Source organism: Lucilia cuprina, chromosome 2, assembly GCF_022045245.1.
Source record: "Lucilia cuprina isolate Lc7/37 chromosome 2, ASM2204524v1, whole genome shotgun sequence".
Classification (NCBI taxonomy): domain Eukaryota; kingdom Metazoa; phylum Arthropoda; class Insecta; order Diptera; family Calliphoridae; genus Lucilia; species Lucilia cuprina.
Genome location: NC_060950.1, coordinates 32,839,835 through 32,860,786, shown reverse-complemented (window position 1 = coordinate 32,860,786; position 20,952 = coordinate 32,839,835). Strand labels below are relative to the sequence as shown.

The window sequence follows — 20,952 nt, the reverse complement described above, 5'->3', positions numbered from 1 at the left end:
AAGAATTTAAAAGTAGTAAATAGCGAACAAAAGTGATGCAACAAAACACCCACATTTGCTAAATACACATACAAACCTACCCACATATCGATATACGCATAAACGCACAACAAGGAAAACTTTGACACATTAATATTGTGAATATAGATTAACAATGGTACCAGTGTATACAAATATGCAATGAATTGTCGAATAAAAACAACAACAAACAAATATTTATACACAACAAAGTTCTATAGAAACTTATAAAAAGCTTTTTAAGTTAAACACAAAGCTTTTTTACGCTCTCTAAGGATATTGGATTGGTTTTGGCTGAATATGTTCGCATCGCTTTTAAGAGTACAGTACAAAAATGCTCTTAATTTTAAGAGAACTTTAAGGAGTGCTTAAACTTTAAGGCAACTCATTTTAAAGAGCTGCTAAGGAAACAAAGCTTTATTTTAAGAGTATCCAAGGATGCTGTGCGTAATTTTCCTGTATATGGAAATCTTTGCTTTTTTTCTTGTACAATTTCAATTTAATGGAAAAATAAAACTTTTCGGTGTGTATTTGTGTGCACGTGTGTGTCTGTATTTCGCTGTACAGAGGTAGTTTAGTTTTACGGTAAACTTCTGGGAAAAACTTGTTCAGTTAAGCTCCAGCATCCATAAGGAGCACGAGGATATAACGGTCGTTTTTGTGTACAGCGCCTTAGTTTTGTATGAAATACAATAGTTAAAAGCAAAAAGTAAAAATAATATGAATACAGTTAAAGGAAACTGTTGAAAGTTGCACAGAAAAACGGGTCTGTGTATAGTTTTGATATCGAAAATTACAAAAAAAAAAAAACAAAAATGAAATAAAATGTGAATAATATTAAAAAAATTCTATAATATATATAATGTTATAAATGATAAAGAAATAACAAAAGAAAAGCGAAAAGTGTAAAGTTGTTTTAACTCGTGAGTGTCGGTTCGGCTACAGTAATTTCAACAGTTGAAAATAATCAGGTGCTGCCTGATGCTTCTGCTGATTGTGTTCCCACACGCTCACATTCCAGCATCTGCAATTGCACTTTAGCTTTTTTTCTTCTTACGATTTAGTAGCCGTAACGTAACCCAGCTGAGTGGGTCGTCGTAGACGCGCAAACGGGTCATAAAAACCTATACGAAATTTCTTAAATTTTATGCTTAAGTGTTTAACGTAATTTTTGGAAAATTGTTATCGATGGTAAATAAAATAATTTAATAAAGTATTAAATAATAAAATTTATTAAATAATAAATAAAATTGTGAATTAAGATTGAAAGTGGTCTTTTTGAGTGTTTTATAGAAAAGTCAAAATTTAAAATCTTAGGGTCAAACTTAAATAACAAGTTTTCTTGTTTAAAAAATATATTTATTTTGAAAAAGTAAAATATTTTTTTGATATAATTTTTTAAGGGAAATTTTTAAAGAAAATATTTAAAAATATAAAAGAAAACATACCGTAAAAATCTGTAAAGTGGCCTTCAAGAAATGGTAGCAAAAGTAAAAAACCTTTAACCGGTACGAGGTAAAAAGTTAACTCCCAACTATAAAGAAACAAAAAATCCACAAAAGTGAAAAGTGTTTTTAATCAAAATATAAACTCTCCAAAATACCTTTTTAAAAAAGAAGGAGTTTTAAATGAATGGTTGAATGAATATGTATGAGAATGAAATTTGTCTGAATGTTGTATGTAGTATCAAATTTCAACCCCATTTCCCTTTTATGCTTGTGTAAATGAAATAAATCCCTAAATATAAAAGAAATCATTTATAACTGATAAAAAACACGTTCTATCAATAAAAATTCTGGTATGAAAGTTACTCATCAAAAATAGCTTAAACAGCAACAACAATTCAAACTGTCAATATCTAAAAGTATCTGAAAATAAATATATGTATGTATGTGTATGTAAGTTAACAAACTTTTATCCATATTTCTTTAATACAATAACAAAAAGCTTAAAGCAAGACTATAAAGAAAACATAAAAACTGTTGTTGACAAAAAAGGAAAAAAAATAAAAAAATAGAATAAAGAATGTAAATATCGCAAAATGAAATGTGTTCAGCAGTCGAGCGGAAATTAAAAAACATTTAACAAACTCTAGATTTTCAAAATAAAAAACTAAAACTTATATCTAAACCTTACTCATCAAATATTTGTTTCACCTTATTTTCTTGTTTTGGCAATTTTATCCCTCCCCCCTCCAAAAATGAAAAGTTGTGAAATAAAACTAAAATACAGTTTCATGATAAAACCAATTTCAATCGAAAATCAAATATATAAAAATTTCAACTTTATTCCTCCTCTACTCATCAGCTCTAAATAAAACAAAAAGGAAAAAAAACTAGTGTAAATTGTTAAAACCAAAATAAATTTATTACCACTTTTTTCTATAGCCATACATTTTTCATTTAACCATTCCACTATAGTGTTATTTGGCCGAAAGTGTTATGTAAATATCTAGGTTTATGTGTAAAAATTTTCATAAATGTATGTGTTTGTATGTATGTCTGTATATATGAGAACATGAATGAGTTTTGAGAATATTTTGCTACTAAACCGGAAACTTGTATCAGTTTTTGTTGTTGTTTACTAGCCATGTTGAATTTTCGTAAAACATAGAATTTTTGGGTTTTTATATTTGGTATTTATGGTTTTTTGGTTTAAATTTATAGATTCAATCATTTAAATATTATATTACATGAAACTATAGCTGTAGTAAAAGGAATAGCATATTTTAACAAATAAAATTTTTAGTTTTTTATTGGAAAATTTATAAAAGCTGTACACAAGAGAGTTGAGCTTACAATTAAGTTTTTAGAATTGTATTCATAATTTTGACGAGTATTTTAAAACAAATCATGTAATCTAGCTGAATGTACACATAAAAAACATGAACTCTTTTGGATATAAATATGTATTACAACATATGTATTAGCAACAGTATATTAGTTAAAGATTAAATTTTAAGTCATCGCAAAATTCAACGATAATCCTTAACAATAAAAGAAGTATTCTTTAATAAGTTTAAAACATCAAAAAAATAATCTAAGGAACAATCTCTTTAGAAACCTAAACCAAATTAATCTATAAGTAAGCAAAAAACAATATCTTCAGACAATTGGTGCAAAGCAGTTCTCCTGGTAGTGTGACATGTTGTCCAGTGTCATAGTATCAATGGTCGTAATGATAAACTATATTGAATGCTAGTGTCCATATACATCATGACAATTTCAAAGTCCATACATTTCAAAGATACCATTTAACAAAAAAGGCTTAATTATGCTACAATGTGTTGGTATAAATGAAGGGTAAAGATGGATAGAGGAAGTCTTCTAGAAATGAAGTAAAAGAAAATATTTTGTATTTAATGCAATTTTTTGCAAAATTTGTAAAACAAAATTTCCAAAATTCTATATACAAAATATTTTAATTACATTTGTGTATATACATATATCCATATTACTTTTACGAAAAACTAGATTTAATGTATCTTCTTGAATATTTTTGGATTTTTAAGGAAAAGTTATATTTTCAGTTATATTGGAATTCGAGTTTTATAACGTTTTGTCTGAATATATGTGCTAAGCACCAAATTATTTTAAACAAATCCTTTTCAATAAAATTATAAATAATAACGGTCATTACGATTTTCCCGTACAAACAGATACCGTCTAATATCCTTGCAAAATTTATTTTTAAGAGCATAAGACCATTGAAAAAGTCAGTGAATATTCAGTCATTATTTTACTTATTTTTGTTTTTTATTTTTTTCCATGGAGTATTAGAAAAGTGAGCGTAAATACCGCAGAGGCAAACATTTCTGATGTTATTAAGAAGATTTTAGAGTCTATTTAGGATATGATCGTTTAGGGGTCATAAGTATTCACTTGTTCACTTTTAAAAATTACAAAAAAAACATAAATATCTATAGAAAAGTACCATTTTAAAAAGTCATAGGTAAATATTTGTCTGCAAAGGTGAATCAAATTTGGTGTCCAATAATATATATTTTTTAATTTTTTATGAATGGGTTGTTTTGTACAAAAAATTTGTGGTATAAAATAATAAAAACACTGTCAGGAAAAATATTCGTAAAAAACATGAACTTTACATCATCACCTTAAGGCATATACAATGATAATGCGAAAACTAATTATTCTTTTATATAAAAAAGTCTCAGCTTTCCAGGCATGCAACAAAACATAATTTGTAAATATTTACCTTACTCCAAGTTTACTTAAAGGAGACCTGAATGTGGAATGTTGATGAGCATTACAAAACTTGAAAAAAATTGTCAAAAAGTCTATGAACATTATGATACTCCACCGTTTCCCGAACCCATGCTTTAAAATATTTTTTAGATAAGTATCCTTAGTTTGCCACCAACGAATATTTATCTCAGTATTATACTGTAAAATAAGTCCTTAAACGTTTTCGAAAGCATCTCAGAAATATATCAATTTTAGGCTTGTTGTAGAAAAGTATTATATAAAACAAGTATGAATGTATAGTCGGGCGTAGCCGACCATATGATACCCTACACCAGTCAGTATGTATGTTAAAAATGGGGATTATTTAAAAAAAATAAAGCATTTTGTTTATTTTTTTAACTTTATTTCGGAATATTTTTACTTTTTTTTTTGGCAAAAAAAAAGATTTTTTAAGAGGTCTTAAAGGGGAGTAGGGCAAAATATGGCCCTATCCTTAAAAATGTTGGTAGGGGGAGTTAAGTCTTCTTCAATATTATTAATGTAGAATTTAAAAGTGGTATTAGTGTTTGTAAGTGAATTTTGACCTTTAAGTCATTTTCTGAAGGGGAGTTTGTATGGGGTATAGGGTCAAATAAAGCCCGATCATTAAAAAAATCGGTAGTGTCATTAAAAGTTCTATAAAACTAAGTTTTGTCGACTTTTGTTAACATAATGGATCATTTAAATTAATTATAAGCCAAAAGGCCATATTAGGGGGGTTAGGTTGTATGGGGGCTAGTCGAAATAATGGACCGATTTTAACCATTTCATCCAATTATCTTGAAAATTGCGACCTGTAGCTTGCGCACAAGGTTTACATGGACAGCCAGCCAGACGGACGGACGGACATAGCTTAATCGACTCAGAATGATTCTAAGCCGATTGGTATACTTTAAGGTGGGACGAATATTTTTGTATGTTACAAACATCAGCACAAACCCAATATACCCTCCTCACTAAGGTGGTGTAGGGTATAAATATATATATTCAATTGGAATAACATAGTTATTAATTTTATTTCAGTGCTTTTAAATTGTATTTCAGATTCATTTAATCGTATTTTACACGCAAACTAAAGGAATTAGTTGTTTTGAATAGGATTTATAGACAATTGTCTGCCGTCTGAAGGAATTTTTTTTCACATGCCAGAATTTCTGTATTTTTTTACGAGAACTATCTGTAATTTAAGATTTTCCAAGGCCTTATTAATGAAAACTTATCAATGGTTATTATAATAATTTTTCATACAAAATATATTCTATAAACCTTTGATAATATGTTATGAATAAGGCAGTAACTTTTAAAATTGCTCAAGTTATTTTATTTCAGTGGAATATATTTTTTATCACTTTTAAATTTATTTAATTTTTTGCTTATGAAATTTTCTGTCATTTTTTGTTTTTATAATAATATTTCTGACATCACTTTCATTGGAAATTTCTAATAAAGTCCTCTACTCACTTTATGTCACAGAAACACTTTAAGCTCAGAAATCGAGAAACCATGAAATATTTTGTTTCACTACCCGATGTAATAATAATAACTTTGAAATGGTGTACAGTACGTATGATTATTAAAAAATTACTCATACGCCCTAAGTAGTCTTTAAGATACTGAAGAAATAACAATAGCAGGTCATAACGATCACGGGCAATATGACACTTATTGGCGTGTCATAACATTGTAATACTGGACATTATGATATGCCACCACATACTAACGTTACATTTGCTATTCAATACTTTAAAGTAATATTAATGACACCTAAAAGTGTCAGAATGTCTGTGAACGTTTATGGACATTATGACACGCCTCCTATAGTAAAATCTAAAGGGATATCCATTATTGATAAAATATTTTTAAAACTATTGTGAATTTTTAGAAAAGGCTAAAAGATTTAAAAAATAAGGCTAGAAAAAAGGCTAAACTTTTATTGCTTAAAAAAATAAAACATGTAATAAATGTTCTAGAATAGGTCCATGATCTAAATGAAGCGATTATCGCAGAATTTAATAGAATAATTCTATTTATACCATAAAACACAGTGGGGAGGGTAACATATATTTGTCATATGCCGATAAAGTCCATCTGTCCGGCTTAATGGCTAAATGGCCATGTTAAGCTTGCGAAGAACGTCAAAATATATATCATAATTTGATGAAATTTCTCGCGTATCAATAAGATGAAGCCAATGTAAAAAGTTAATCTCTATTTAAGTCATTTTACCCTAGTCCTCAAGTACCCTAGTCCGTAAAGTACTGGAATATCAATTCACTTATAAACAATAATATCGCAACAAAACTCAGCAAATTTTATGAAGATCGGTCTATATTTGCCTTTAGACAAGATATAAAAGCTTTTTCAAATAAATTGCTTTTCGTCACTAAAATGTTTAAATGTATCGGATTAAAAAAATAACACAAAAGCTTTAAAGTTCATTCAATCTTGTTGCATTGTACCAAACTTATTCGTGTTATGTTCAACTTTACGATATATTGTGTTCCAATAATTGGACAATATAATTGCCAAAAAAAAACATAACTCTCTAATTATAGTTAAATTCCAATATAAAACACAAATAACCCATATGATATAAAAACTTTGAAAGTTTTTAAATCTGAATGTTTTGTAAACAAACTCTATTGTAAATTCTTAAATATATAATGATAATTCACAAATTTTAGCCTTTTTATTGCTAAATAAGAATATGGAAAAATGGCTGGATAAAGCCTGAAGCAAAAACATAAATGTTGATGCTCAATGGTAAATCAAAAGACAAAATTTAGCATTCAAAAGGCTAACCAGACAACAATAGACACAACGTATTAATTCTTCATATATTTAAATTTCAATTTACATAGATAGTTTAAACAACCATATCTTATGAGCGACCAAGATCTTCAATATATGAAATGCTTATAGATCAATGGCCAATTTTTAATTTTACTTTTTTGATATATTTTGATTTAGATTTTTTATATGAAAACTCTGTAGTTTGAAGAAAATTCAGTTCAAATCGTTTCAGTAAAAATGAAACAAATTTCAAACTTTATTAAAATTTTTTAAAATTCCTTTTACTATTACTTATTTATTGCAATTATATTTTAGATATGGACGTATTGAAAGGCAGCAAATTACTATTATAAACTAAAAAAAACAAATCATATAAATAATTCAAAATAACTAAAACATAACATTAATAATATTAAAATCAAAGTGATTTGCTAATGTTAAATAAAAAAAATAAATAAAAAAAATTTAAAACTTTTAACAAAAAAACATCAAACATTTCGTTAAAAATTTAAAAAATGTGTAAAATAAAAAAAAATACCAATAAATTTAATGCTGACAAAAATCCATAAAAACTATTGAACAACAGTTTGTTTTTACGAAACAAATAAAAAATGTGTGCATGAGCTTTTAATCATATGATATAAAAAATAAGCACTTTAGTTTCTTTTATTGAATAAAATAATCTAGCCAACTGAAAATTTCGATAAGTGAAATCGTGAAACCAAACTATACTTAAATAACAATTTATCTATAAGAAAAAAATATTCAAAAGAAGTGACAAAAAATTTTATGGTAATATTTATTAATGTACGATATAGTTTTGCTGGTGAATTGTTTAAAGTGAAAACTATACAATGTTATAAATAAAATGTGTAAATATGTATGTAGAGCTTACTAGTGAAAACAATCAGGCCAATATATACATATAAATATAATAATTTAAAATAATCCATAAAAACGCTTAAGCCCACACTTGAGCAAGTAAATAATAAATATTTTCATATAAATAAAAATTACAATTTGTAAAAATATTATGGCTAACTAGGCAGTTATTTTAAATACTGAAAATTACAAGGCAAAAAATATACTGTGTTTCTTTAAAAAAAACTATGTCATAAACGAAAATTAAATTCATATTTAAATGTGTGATTGTTTTTCTATAATAAATTTCTGGCTCATAAATGTGAAAATAATCATCATTAGACTGCATCTATTGTATGGTATGAGGGTAATGTCTCGTAAATTTTGTTACGACGCCATGAAATTAAGTACAGATTATCTGTATTAGCCTTAAACATTAATAAAAAAAAATATATATTTTTTTATTGTGATTGTGTTTTTCTTTTTCTGCCAACTCATAAAGCTAAAACGTGTAAACAACAGGCTACAAAAATAATAAAAAAGATAAAAACAAATAAAAAAGTGAAAGAAATCTATAACGACATTGTCCTTGAAACAAAGTAAAATTTACGACACAACTAAAGCAAATAAAAAAGTAACTAAAAAACCATCTAATAATTTCTATACTTAATATCAACATACTTCTTACAAACAATCTAATGTTAAATAATGTTTAAGTGTAAATAAGAAAAAAATATAAAAAAAAACTAAAACATTCACTTTTTCTTCATATAAGTATAAAAAAGCACATCCATACGAAAAGCTTAAATGGTCGCTTGCTAACTTGCTATACATTGTTTGATTGTGTATTTTACGAGTATTTTGTGTGTTAAGTGTTTGCTGCTGTCACTACCACGACGAACACTGCTCCTGCTTGGTTTCATCTTCTTGGTCATCATTGTCATCCTCGTCGTCGTAGTCGTCATCAGTTTAAGTGCCAACCTTATCTTGTGTTTTAAGAGTGAAAAAGCATAAACATACATTAATGTTGCAGATTGTGTTGGTAATTTTTGGAGTATTTATGTTGTCATGATGCGATTAACTGTACATAAAATATAAAATAGCAACAGGTTAGTGATACCTTTAATTTTTTTTCTTATACTTTCTTATTAAACATAAAATATACATATAGTTGGGATTTTATGTAACCGGATACATTAGTGTTTTAGGAGAATTTTTGTTTTATTTTTAATTCTTCTTAATGTGTTTCCGCCCAAAAGCTTAAATGGCTTAAATTTAGTATGGCGTATGAAAAAAAAGAAATAAAACACAAATAAGTCAGTATGGTTCCCTAAATAATAGGGAGTAAGGAATATGTATTTGTTCTGATTTTGGTTATAAACAAAATAGTACATAGAAAACAATTTTAAAATGAGCCAAGACAAAAAGCCAAAGCTTATCAAGATGTCCCGGAAATTGAAAATTTATTGTACCCATATCCAAATTCCAAATAGCCCACAACATATTAAAACAAATCATTTAATTTGTTAAATTTTACTTCACTGAAAAATTCGATCTTTTCGGAAAAGTTCTAATTGGGTATACGGTATCCTAAATATCCTCCACATGTCAGATATATTTTATATAAATCCATCTCTATATTTGTAGATACTTAATTAATGTATAATTTTAAAGTATAATTTAGTAATTATTAAAAACCTAAACCATTTATGAATCCTTTATGAAAGCTAAGTCTATTCAAAAGTTATTTTCGCAGTTAGATTCCTATTTTGAACTCCGAATTTTTAAAAAAGATAAGTCAGTGAACATTTTTTTAATTAAACTAATTTTATTTTGAAGTTAATTGATAAATTTCATTTAAAATAATTACTTCCTAAAAACGACTTCAGATGTAGTGAATTTGGAATCAAATAAAAAGGACATCCCTCCTATGATAAGTTTCTTTAGAAGTTCTTTTAATGTTGGGTATGAAAAATTTCATATCAAGTGACCTAGTCCAATTTGATGAAATTTACACCAGTGTTTGTACTGTTGGACAGTAGGTCAGAAAAAATTATATTGGTCAAAAACTGCCGAAATAAAAGTAAGTAAAAAAGCATTTAGAAAACTTTATTTCATAGTTTTCATATTTTCTTTTATATATTTTTTTAATGGTCCTTTTGTCGTGCTCAAATGAAAGCTTATACAAATTCCTTTAAGATCTTTATAGTTTCATAATGTAATGCGTGTAAAATTTTTAAAAAATATATTTTTAACTCAAGAATAGTTTTTTAATATTTTGCACTTAAAATTTCCAAACATTTTCTAAAACTAACTTTTTTCCGAAGGAAAGCTTAAACCATTTAATACTGACAGTTTAAGGTACCATTATGTACTTCATAGCTTTTTTTCAATATTTTAAGCTATTCTTGAAGAATTTCTCAAAAGAGAATCTTATCTGGTGCTTAGGCAATTCTCTTAATTTTTACATTTCTTTAATATTTTAAATAACCCAAAATTTTTGTTAAAACAATTTCACCAATAACTTCGGTTGATATAATATTAACATACCCTTGAGTGTATTTCTATATATGGGTACATGTAAATATGCATATTTTGCTTTATTTAATATTATCTACAAATATTTATTCATTTAATATAAATCCAACATATATTAAATATAACAGAATATATTTGTTCATACATGGTCAAATGAAAGCATTAAATATTAATTTAAAATTTACCACAAATACCTCAGATGTAGACAACCTTTCCACAAAAATGTAACTAAAAAAAACAATAACAAGAACATATAAACTGTAAACAAACATACACCCATAAATACATACAATATGTCAAGTAAATGTAAACAATGAAAAAAGACTTAAAAATAAAATTGTATATAATAAAACTAACAAAATTGTAATATAGAGAATTAAAATTAAATACCAACATACATCATATAAATGCAGATGCTGTTTTTATATGTATATAGAAATATTGTATATGTATAATATAATTTTGGTAAAGGTCTGCACGTTCATATATACAAACATACACGTACATCCTAATGTACATAAATGCATTAAATATAAAAATACACAAACATATTTGTCTATGTGTTATAGTGCTGAATGTTGTGTAAACACTAGACAATATAGACATGTACAGTTATCCCTCATTTTACATGATGTTATTTTTAGCTAAAATCAATGTATATGTATGAGAATTTTTAATAAAAACAAGTTTAAATGTTTACAAAATTATCTTAAAACTTTTAAGCATAATCGAGCCAAAGAAGAGATCTGTTATTATTAGTTTCCAAAATGTATTTATGGTGTAAATCGTGTTATAGATGTTTACATATTTGTGTAGCGGTGTGCATGATATTTTTACTTTATTTGGCATTAAATGGCATTTAATTGAATCGAACCTGACATATGTTTCAAAATTTCAAGTTGGGTTGTATTTTTTACAGTTATTTTTAATGTTTTTTTTTCTGTTAAGCTACTGGCATATTTCAATAACGAATTTTTTCGTAATTTTTTTAATGACAATTTTAAAGGAATTTAATTGTTTAATCGACCGGAAACATACAACTCATACATGTAAATGACATCATTTTCGTAAGAGCATAAGTGAACAACTAAATTTATATGTGTGAGTAATTGAACAATATACATATTTACGTTATACATACATTTATATTATAGTCGTAGGAGTATAAATTATGGAAAGCTGTAAATAAAAACATACATGTAGGTTTATCAATCATAGATGATCTATTGTTGTTTAAAAATAAACATTTAAAGGGATAACTTATACTAAACGGTTACCGAATTTTAAAATTAATATGCCTCTAAGGTTGCTATATATTCAGGTATGTCAAATCTTATAAAATCGTAAGTTTAATGTAAGTCTCTACTTAGTTACTACTTAGTTATATCGATACAAGTAAGAGCATTGGAGTGTTTTTCGTTAGTGGACTTTTTCGGAAGGAAATTAATAAATTATTAATTGGCCCGAAACTAAATTGATAAAGTTGAAATTTTACCAAAATCTAGTTAATTAGTTTGTTATTTGGTTGTTAGTTAATTAGTTAGTTAGGCAGGCCGCCGAAGATAGTCAGTGTGTCATTTGATTAAGTGATAAAATCAAAAAAAGAAAAACTTCATATTAATTTTTCATTCAAGTAGAAATTTTTACATTGTAAAACATAGGAAACGTACAGGTGTCGTTAAAAAAGCAGTATATTTTAACGACACCTGTACGTATAATGATTTACGTACGTCTTAATAATTTAGTGATAATAAAAAAATATGCCTAATTTGGAGAAGCATTTGGAATTTTTTTTAAATGGTTAAGAAATTTTGATATTGATCACGATTTTTTATTTAATATAATACGTTTAGAATATCTCGAAAAACTACCATTTCAAGAATTACATGTATGAATACTAGTGACCGACCGAACGTTCGGCTACGGGTTCGGAATTTGGCAAAAAGTGAGGTTCGGCCAATGTTCGGTGTTTAACGAAATTTTGACCGAACACCGAACTTTTTATTAAATGTTTATTTATCATATTTTTACATCAAAAAGTTTCAAAAATACTGAAAATTTGTTTGCAGAAGTTATCGTACATCCTGGTTTCTGATATACATAGGTACTGAACGCCTTTTTAACTGTTCGTTTTTTAGCTAATTTGAAAAAGAAAGCTAAGAAGAGTGGAACCTTTAATTTGAATTATCTAGTTTCAACTATATATCTTTAATCTCATTTGTTACATTAAATTTTTCTAGGTCCTTATTTTCAAACGATCTAGACACGTCTGTCAGTCAGAGAGTCTGTCAGACTCTTAAAAGAACGATATGACCTAAACTATTGTTGCAGTTTGTTTGGTATTCAAAATGGTTTACATTTGGACATGGCCTCCATATAATGTTCGCTTTAGAATATGACTAACGTTCATAACAGACTCAAAAATACTAGTATTTTTGTGAAATTATACTTAAATTTTTTTATGAACCAAAATTTCATATAAATCGGTAAATTGCAATTTGCGAATTGTGTTAAGTATTATAAGTATATTATCTTTATATTAAATATATTTTTTTAGAAAATGTATTTTTACTAATTCGATAAAATTCATTTTGATTTCGATACATATTTAAAACAAAATTTTGATCACCTTGGATCATAATATGATCATGAATAACAATATTATGAGAAATACAAAAATATCATGATGAAATATTTTGACGGTATTTAGTTAGTCGTACTTTAATGAATACTTCTTAATCGATGCGTATTATTGTACTGAACATAATATGTAACAATATCCAGCTAGTTATCTTTGGTAGTTTCTAAGAAATTTTCTCGAGCGATAGGCGAGAAAACATATTTTTCTTGATGGAGTTTTTACTTATTTGTATTTGTATTTGTATTTGTATTTGTATGTTTTTTTTTAGTTAAAACGCTAACGTATTTTATTCAGACTGACAGACAGACGGACATACCTTAAATTAATAATAAACTTGTATGTATATAACTCCTCTCAACTCAAGTGGTCGTGGAAGATATAGAAAAGTATTTTAAAATAGTATTTGTATACAATTTTCACAGAAGAGGATATTTAATACAATAAGCAGTAAACAGCTAATGGGTTAATGTGTTATTTACCCCAAGGATTTAACTGGAAATGCAAATTATCTACATCCGGTATACATAATAAATGAACATATATTTTTAATTTTAAAACCAATAATAAACATAGTTGACAGGTATTGTTGTATATTAAATTAAGTTGGCTATAACAATGTGTAAGTAAATATATTTGTTCCTGCATAGTCCTGCACTTAAGTGTATGTCGCTTGCACAAATATCTACATATGTATATTAGGGAGGCTTTTTTTATAACCATTATTATCCATTGGTAAGACATCGTAATATAGATAATAGAGTCTATATTTAAACCATAACCCCCGAAAATGCAGCACCATTGTTTTATGATCGCATATGTATCGAATTTCATTTTCAGAGCCGATTACGAGAATGCGAGAATGATTATATGATGTGATAGTTAAAAAACCTCCTTAATTTGTATGCATATTTATCTAGGTTTATATTAAAATAATGCTTTGTATATCTCACTATATGTGATATATTTATTCTTTTTTAATTTTATTATTATTAAAATTCATTTTCCTAACTCGACGATAAGTCTTTTTGCCAATAGTTGTTGTAGATTTATAAACTAAAATAAAATTTATAAATTTAAATAATATTTTTTGTCATTTCATATGTAACAAAAGTATTAGGCGTCCTTGTAAAATTTTGATCAATTTAGCTATATTCCTCTGTCTGGCTGAAGCATGCTCAAGTTGTAGAATTCTGAGTCGTATTTTTGTCTGCCCAAAACATTCACGAAAATACTCATTATCATAGACTTACAACGTAAAAAATAATGAGACTTCAGATTATCTAAAAATATACTTTTTTCCAAACACTCGAATAGTCTCTAGGATCGGTCCACAATTTTCAACAGCTGCCATATAAAGCCACCATCGGATGACTACTAAGCGGACACATTTCATAACCAAATAAAGATAATGGTATGAAATTCGTCATGAAGGTGTTTAAAGTACATTTTTTTCCGGATCCGTGTATTGAAAATCCCTCATAATCGTATATATATGTATTTATGTAAAAATTAGCCTGTGCCTGATGGAATGAAATATTGATGCGTATGTGTGTGCTTTTATATTAATATGGTTGTGGTATTACAAACATCCTTGTGTGCATTATTTTAACACGTTAATATAACCACAACAGAGGCTATAAGGTAAAAATAAATATGCGAATACTAAAGGTAACCAACTAAAATGCGTGAGAGGAAACAGATCAAAATAATTACAACTTATTGTAAGCAATTTAAAGGCAAAAATTTTGAAAGTTTGTATTAGAAAAAGAACGGACAAGTATTATAAGAGATTAAGTTATCATGAAAAATTTTTTCTCTACAACAAAGCCCTTGTTTCGGTCACATTAGAAATTACTTTAAGTGCTTTTATCATAGTTTATGCATGTTTCCCTATACAGAGAGATAAAAATACAAACATACAAGTAGAGGTGTATCATTTTATAGTGTATGTGTTCACATACATGTATAAGTGTTTGTATTAGGTGGCAATTTTCCTGGTAGTTTTGATGTTGTTGGTTTTTACCAGCTGCTTTCCAAAAAGCTAATGTACCGTTTTTGGTTTTAATGATGTCAAATTTCTATAAGATTTAGATTTGTTTTAACATTTGAAATTTTAATTGCTTAAAGCTAAATGTTGACAGGAATTTTCGTAATTGGTAGATAGAATCACTAATTCATAAAGGCCAATCGAAACTACAGGGCAATATTGCAACTGTATGTGTTCATATATGGTGTTTGTTTCACGAGTTACACGATTTTTTGTGGTTTTCATTGCCAAAGTGCAATTTATGTGCCAAAATGCATTTCATTTGTGTCCAGTTTTTGCGGTTTTTAATAAAATTCAAATTTGTTTGCTAAAGCTTTTCGCAAAAACTATACGCACTGACATGAACCTACACCTACACATATTTGCAAATAAAAAAAAACAATACATTAAAGGCAATCACATTCTCTGTACACAAGTGAAATACAATTTAATATGAACATAATTTTAATATAATTTTAAATGTTAGTAATAACCAACATACAATTTGAAATTATGTTGTAAACTGCAAGTGTTTGCAAGTAATTAAGTATACTATTTATTAATTAATATTTATAACATTTTCTTGATATTTATGTTAAATATCAATTTACGAAAATAAGTTATATGATATTTGATTCAACTCTTATTGATAATATTTTTATGATTTATTTTATTTTTAAAATTTATTTACAAAATTATTTATCAGAAATGTAAATGTATGAAATTGGTGACATTTTAAGAATTTGATAGGGTTTCGAAAAATTATTTTTATAATTATTTTATGATCACATATATTATTGTTTTGTAGTAATTTTGTGTAATAGTTAAATATATTACCCATTATGAGGCTGTGAGAATATCAGGCCTCAAAGTGTAAAATTTAATGTAAAATATCAGTCAGCCCGTGTTAAAAATTAAAAGAAGGATATGGTAGATCCAAATCCATGGAGACTCGTTTAGTTTATAAGTTATTAACAAAAACATAATATAAATCATAGTCATTGATTTGAGGAACACTTTCAAACCATAATATGTGTGGCAAATTTCATTAAAAACGGAGATGGTAAATCCTGCTATCCGCTTTCACATGGATTCTCCCATTTATATAAGTAATATATCTGTATATGCAAGACATATTTTTTAATGTCTGTATCTGTATATGCAAGACATATTTATGTTTACAATTAATCTAATATCTTTATTTCCTAAGTAATTATATGCATTTAAGTGATTTTTGCAAGTAATAGCTGTGACCAATTATGGATCGAAACAGGTCCACGTTGAAAATATGATTTCTGTTCATATTCATACATATATGTTTTACTAACGATTTTTTTGGCGATGTTTTGAACGATAAATCCAATTCCAAAACTATGTAACTTGGAGGCTTTGGGAAATGTTGAATCGATTGTTTGATTTTCTTTAGGCGTTAAAGTAATCGAATTGTCTTTTTTGATAATAAGTTAAAAAATTAATTAATTTCGAGGAAGTCTTATATTTTTACTGAGTTTTCAATACCAAATAGCATAGGACAACAGTGAATTTTTCCATGAATTTGGTTGATTTCCTTTGCTTAGATTAACCGCGGCAGACGGTTAAATCGATCGAATATATCAGATAATTTTTTTTTATTGTTACACACAGAATCAAGAACTTAACTATTCAATTTAAGTATTGCAGTTTGTGTTGATTATTGTTATTCTATGTCAACTGTTAAAGACTAAATTTCCTTTTTTATTCAAATTTTAAATCCTTCATAAATTAAAAGTTTTATTTGGCCCCCTTCACTTAACATAAACAAAGTTTAGCTCTTGTTCTTCAAACAAACTCTAAAAGATTTACATTGATTTATATACATAGTTCACAACACAATATTGCATTATTTATTTATTATTTTCCAAATAACTTCTTATTTGATTAAAAGCAAAACAAAAAACAATACTTTCGTTTAAAAAAATATACTCGAACAAAATATAACAGCTGCATCTTAGTGAACTATGGAAAAAAATATATTAAACAAATACATTTTGTTTTGCAAAAATAAACTTTTTAAAAAAGTTTTTGAAAGGATTATAAAAATAAGACTTAAAAAAGTATACTTTAACAATTTTAAGCATTGTTTGTTAAAAAACCAATAAGAGCAAAAATACCATTTAATAAATTTTTGCTATCCAAAAAACAACAATAAAATAAATTTATTTGGGAAAAATAAAATAAATATTATTTTGTCCTTTTTAAAATAAATAAAGCTTTAAAAATAAATATTTAAATACAAATATTAACAGAAGAGTGTACAATAAAGTAAAATATAAGAAATAAAATACTTCCTGTCATATTTCTAAGTTTTACAGGAAACGGTTGTTACATTAAAAATTTAAATACCTATAGTAAACAAATTTGTTAAACTAAAAAAATGATAAAGTAATTTGAAAACAGTGATTTTTTTATAAACTTTTTGTTTTCTCCTCAACAAATATGAACCATTTTAACCACAAATTGTAAAATAAGGAAAATATTTACTAGCTATTTTATTTCAATGAATCTTTAAGAAATATGTTTTCATGTCAAGGATTAAGGCTATTGTTTATATTTTTCCAAAGTGTTTAAAAAACTAACAAAACAAAACTTTTTGCGAAAGAATATAACAAAATATTAAAGAAATACAATAGAAAAATACTTACGAAAACAAAAAAAAAAAACACATTCCCAGAATATAAAAGAATTGTGCCAAATTAAGAGGAGGCCAATAAATGCATAACCCAATTCACAATAATAACACACAGAAATCAAAGGAGAAAAAAAAGCAATAAAAGGCCTAGAAAACTTCCACTTTTTTCTACAAATTCAAGCTAGAAAATAATTTACACATATTCAATAGTATGTATAACAAGTAAAGATATACATTTTATATACGCGTATACATGTTTATTCGTATAAGTATGCAAATACATAACATTTATTATAAACATATGGCTAAGTTTTTGTTAGAGCATCGTTCTTACAAAAGTATCTTTATATATTTAAATTTTAAAAGATTTTACACTACATATAACTTATATAATCTTTAATTTAGACTTAAACTGCTACAGCACTAAACAAGAACTAAACTAGAACTGAACTAATACTGAAAAAAAAAACTGAACTAGAACTGAACTAGAACTGAACTAGAACTGAACTAGAACTGAACTAGAACTGAACTAGAACTGAACTAGAATTGAACTAGAACTGAACTAGAACTGAACTAGAACTGAACTAGAACTGAACTAGAACTGAACTAGAACTGAACTAGAACTGAACTAGAACTGAACTAGAACTGAACTAGAACTGAACTTGAACTGAACTGCACGCAGAGAAAAAACATGGTTCGGCATGGTTGGGAAAACTATTCTATGTTTTTTGTAAAAATAATTTGTTGTCATAACCAAACAATTGTTATTTTTATTGAACTTCATCAATATTTTAGTTACTGAAAATTATAAATTTGAAAATAATTCTCTGAAAAATAATTATTTTTACAACAAATAAATAATGATAATTATAAACTAGGACTGAACTAGATTTGAACTAGAACTGAACTAGAACTGAACTAGAACTGAACTAGAACTGAAATAGAACTGAACTAGAACTAGAACTGAGCTAGAACTAGAACTGAACTTGAACTAGAGTTAAACTAGAACTGAACTATAACCTCGTTAGGACAGAACTAGAACTGAATTATATAACTATATCACTAGTAAATATCGATAAGTGAAGAGTCGTGATATTAAAATTCTAAATAGCTCTATACTTTCTTTATAAATCACTCTTTAAGCAGTAATAATTTTAAAGTTCTTGGTTATTCAGTATAGATTGCAAAGAAAACAAATTAAAACATACTCACTTACACACTTTTGATTGTAACTGTCAAACAGCAAATTAAACGAACACAAACAAATACTTTTGACACATAAAGGTTACATGTATGAATTCTCCAGAGTATGAATTCAACATAAAACGAAGAGAAAAAAACAGTTAGCTGCAGGATTATATATTTGGATTGCATTTAACTTACTTTCTTACTTACGTATTATACACAGTAAATGTAGTCAACACATTGTTGAGGTATTCTGACAGGTTAATTTGTTTTTTCCTGTTCTTATTCTATTAATATCAACCATAGAGAAATGAAATTGAAGCACAAGCTAATGCGGGGTATATGAACATAATCACAAACATACTAGCAGCCCTAATAATATAATTTTCTAGATGCGTATATTTTTTCTTCTTTTGTATCTAAATGTTTACCTTTACGTTCTAGAGTGTGTATACTTTCTATGACCTACAATCCATAAGAGTGTATGATGTGAGTTTGTTTAATGTTTGTATAACGCTCAATAACAGTGGTTCAAGAAAAGATTTACAATTACTTTCAAAGCACCCAATCCATGTTAGAAATTATGCGATAATAGTGATTTATGGTATTATTAAACTCCATAGACATAAGTTATATTAGTTTTCTTTACCAAATCCTGGTAGATCGTTCCATTATAGGAATTTATCCACATTTAAGGTTCACATGTTATGTCCTCCGAAAATCACTGATGTAAGGCATCAATTGGTCATACATGCCTGACTGTAATTTCTTACTTGTTTTAATATGTCACGAGTTTTACATAAACTTCCTTGACAAAATGTGTCAATAGAGCAACAAAATAAAAAGAAAGAATAAAAGAAAGTATGAAGTAAAAAAGTGAATAAATAAAGGAAGAAGAAAATAAAAAAGAAATGAATTTCATAAAATAAGAGTGTTTCTATGCCAAATGTGTACTTTTGTAAGTGACACAGAAAAATATTAAGGACACATAAACATACACATACACGCATTCGTACTAGTACTTATACTTGTATAATATACCAACAAACATTAAGTAATGTTTGCCATATTATGTAAACAAATAAAATTGTGGGTCGGTAAGGAGGAATTTACATGTTCAAACTTAATGAAGTGGGTGGAATATTGTAAAAATAGTTAACAAGTAATGAGTTCATTGGGGAAAACCAAGGTTTCATTAAATTCTAAATTTAAAGGCTCTTTTTTCTCCTCTATAATAATGTTACTGTCATCAGCAGAAATATATATACATTGTACATACATTTATTTTGTGTAATGCTATTTACTTGGGATTTAATGTTAAGAAGTTGTATTGTTAATTGAATTATACAAAAGTTGTATCATTTGTTTTTCTTTTAATTTCTATAATTTAAAATCATATTACTTGAAAACATAATACAATTTGTTTAAAAATAGCTGTCAGTTTTCAAAAAAAAAAAAAAAAAAAAAAAAAAAAAAAAAAAAAAAAAAAAAAAAAAAAAAAAAAAAAAAAAAAAAATAAATAAATAAATAAATAAAAAATAAAAAATAAATAAATATGTATTTCTTTACATCTTATTCATAGAGTTATCTCGTAAAAGTCGGTTTTAGTGAAAATTTTATGCGATCCACTTTAGATTATCCAAATATGAGTACCGGGATAAAATTCGACAAATATAATTTGTATGAACCTAAATCGTTAGAAGTCATGATGAAAAACGTTAGAAGTCAATGTTTTACTTTCTCAATTAATGAAGTAAAGCTAAACTTCATGAATATGACTTCTTATTTAAAAACAAGTTAGAGTGCTATATTCGGCTGTGCCGAATCTTAAATACCCTCCACCAGCTACTTCTATGTTATTACTTTTCTAATTGATCAAATATTTGTAGAAATAAGTTTTCTCATGTCTTTAATAGAAAAAATCCCAGAAGTTAAATCTATTACAATTCCACGATTTATTGAACATTATTAATTTAGT

At 26.6% G+C, this 20,952-nt stretch overlaps 1 protein-coding gene across 5 annotated transcripts in view; it reads left to right on the top strand.

Annotated features, from left to right (window-relative positions):
* Window positions 1–645: 645 nt before the first annotated feature.
* The window catches only part of LOC124418523 (homeobox protein 5-like), a 245,940-nt gene continuing 225,633 nt past the window's right edge, over window positions 646–20,952 (top strand). For 4 of the 5 annotated variants that reach the window (XM_046945131.1, XM_046945129.1, XM_046945128.1 and 1 more), the window contains exons 1-2: window positions 646–1,209; window positions 7,371–9,025. The gene's annotated coding sequence lies outside the window, so the exon portion shown is untranslated. Of the gene's footprint in view, window positions 1,210–1,232; window positions 1,907–7,370; window positions 9,026–20,952 lie in introns of those variants that run through there. The other variant, XM_046945130.1, reaches the window with a different exon arrangement.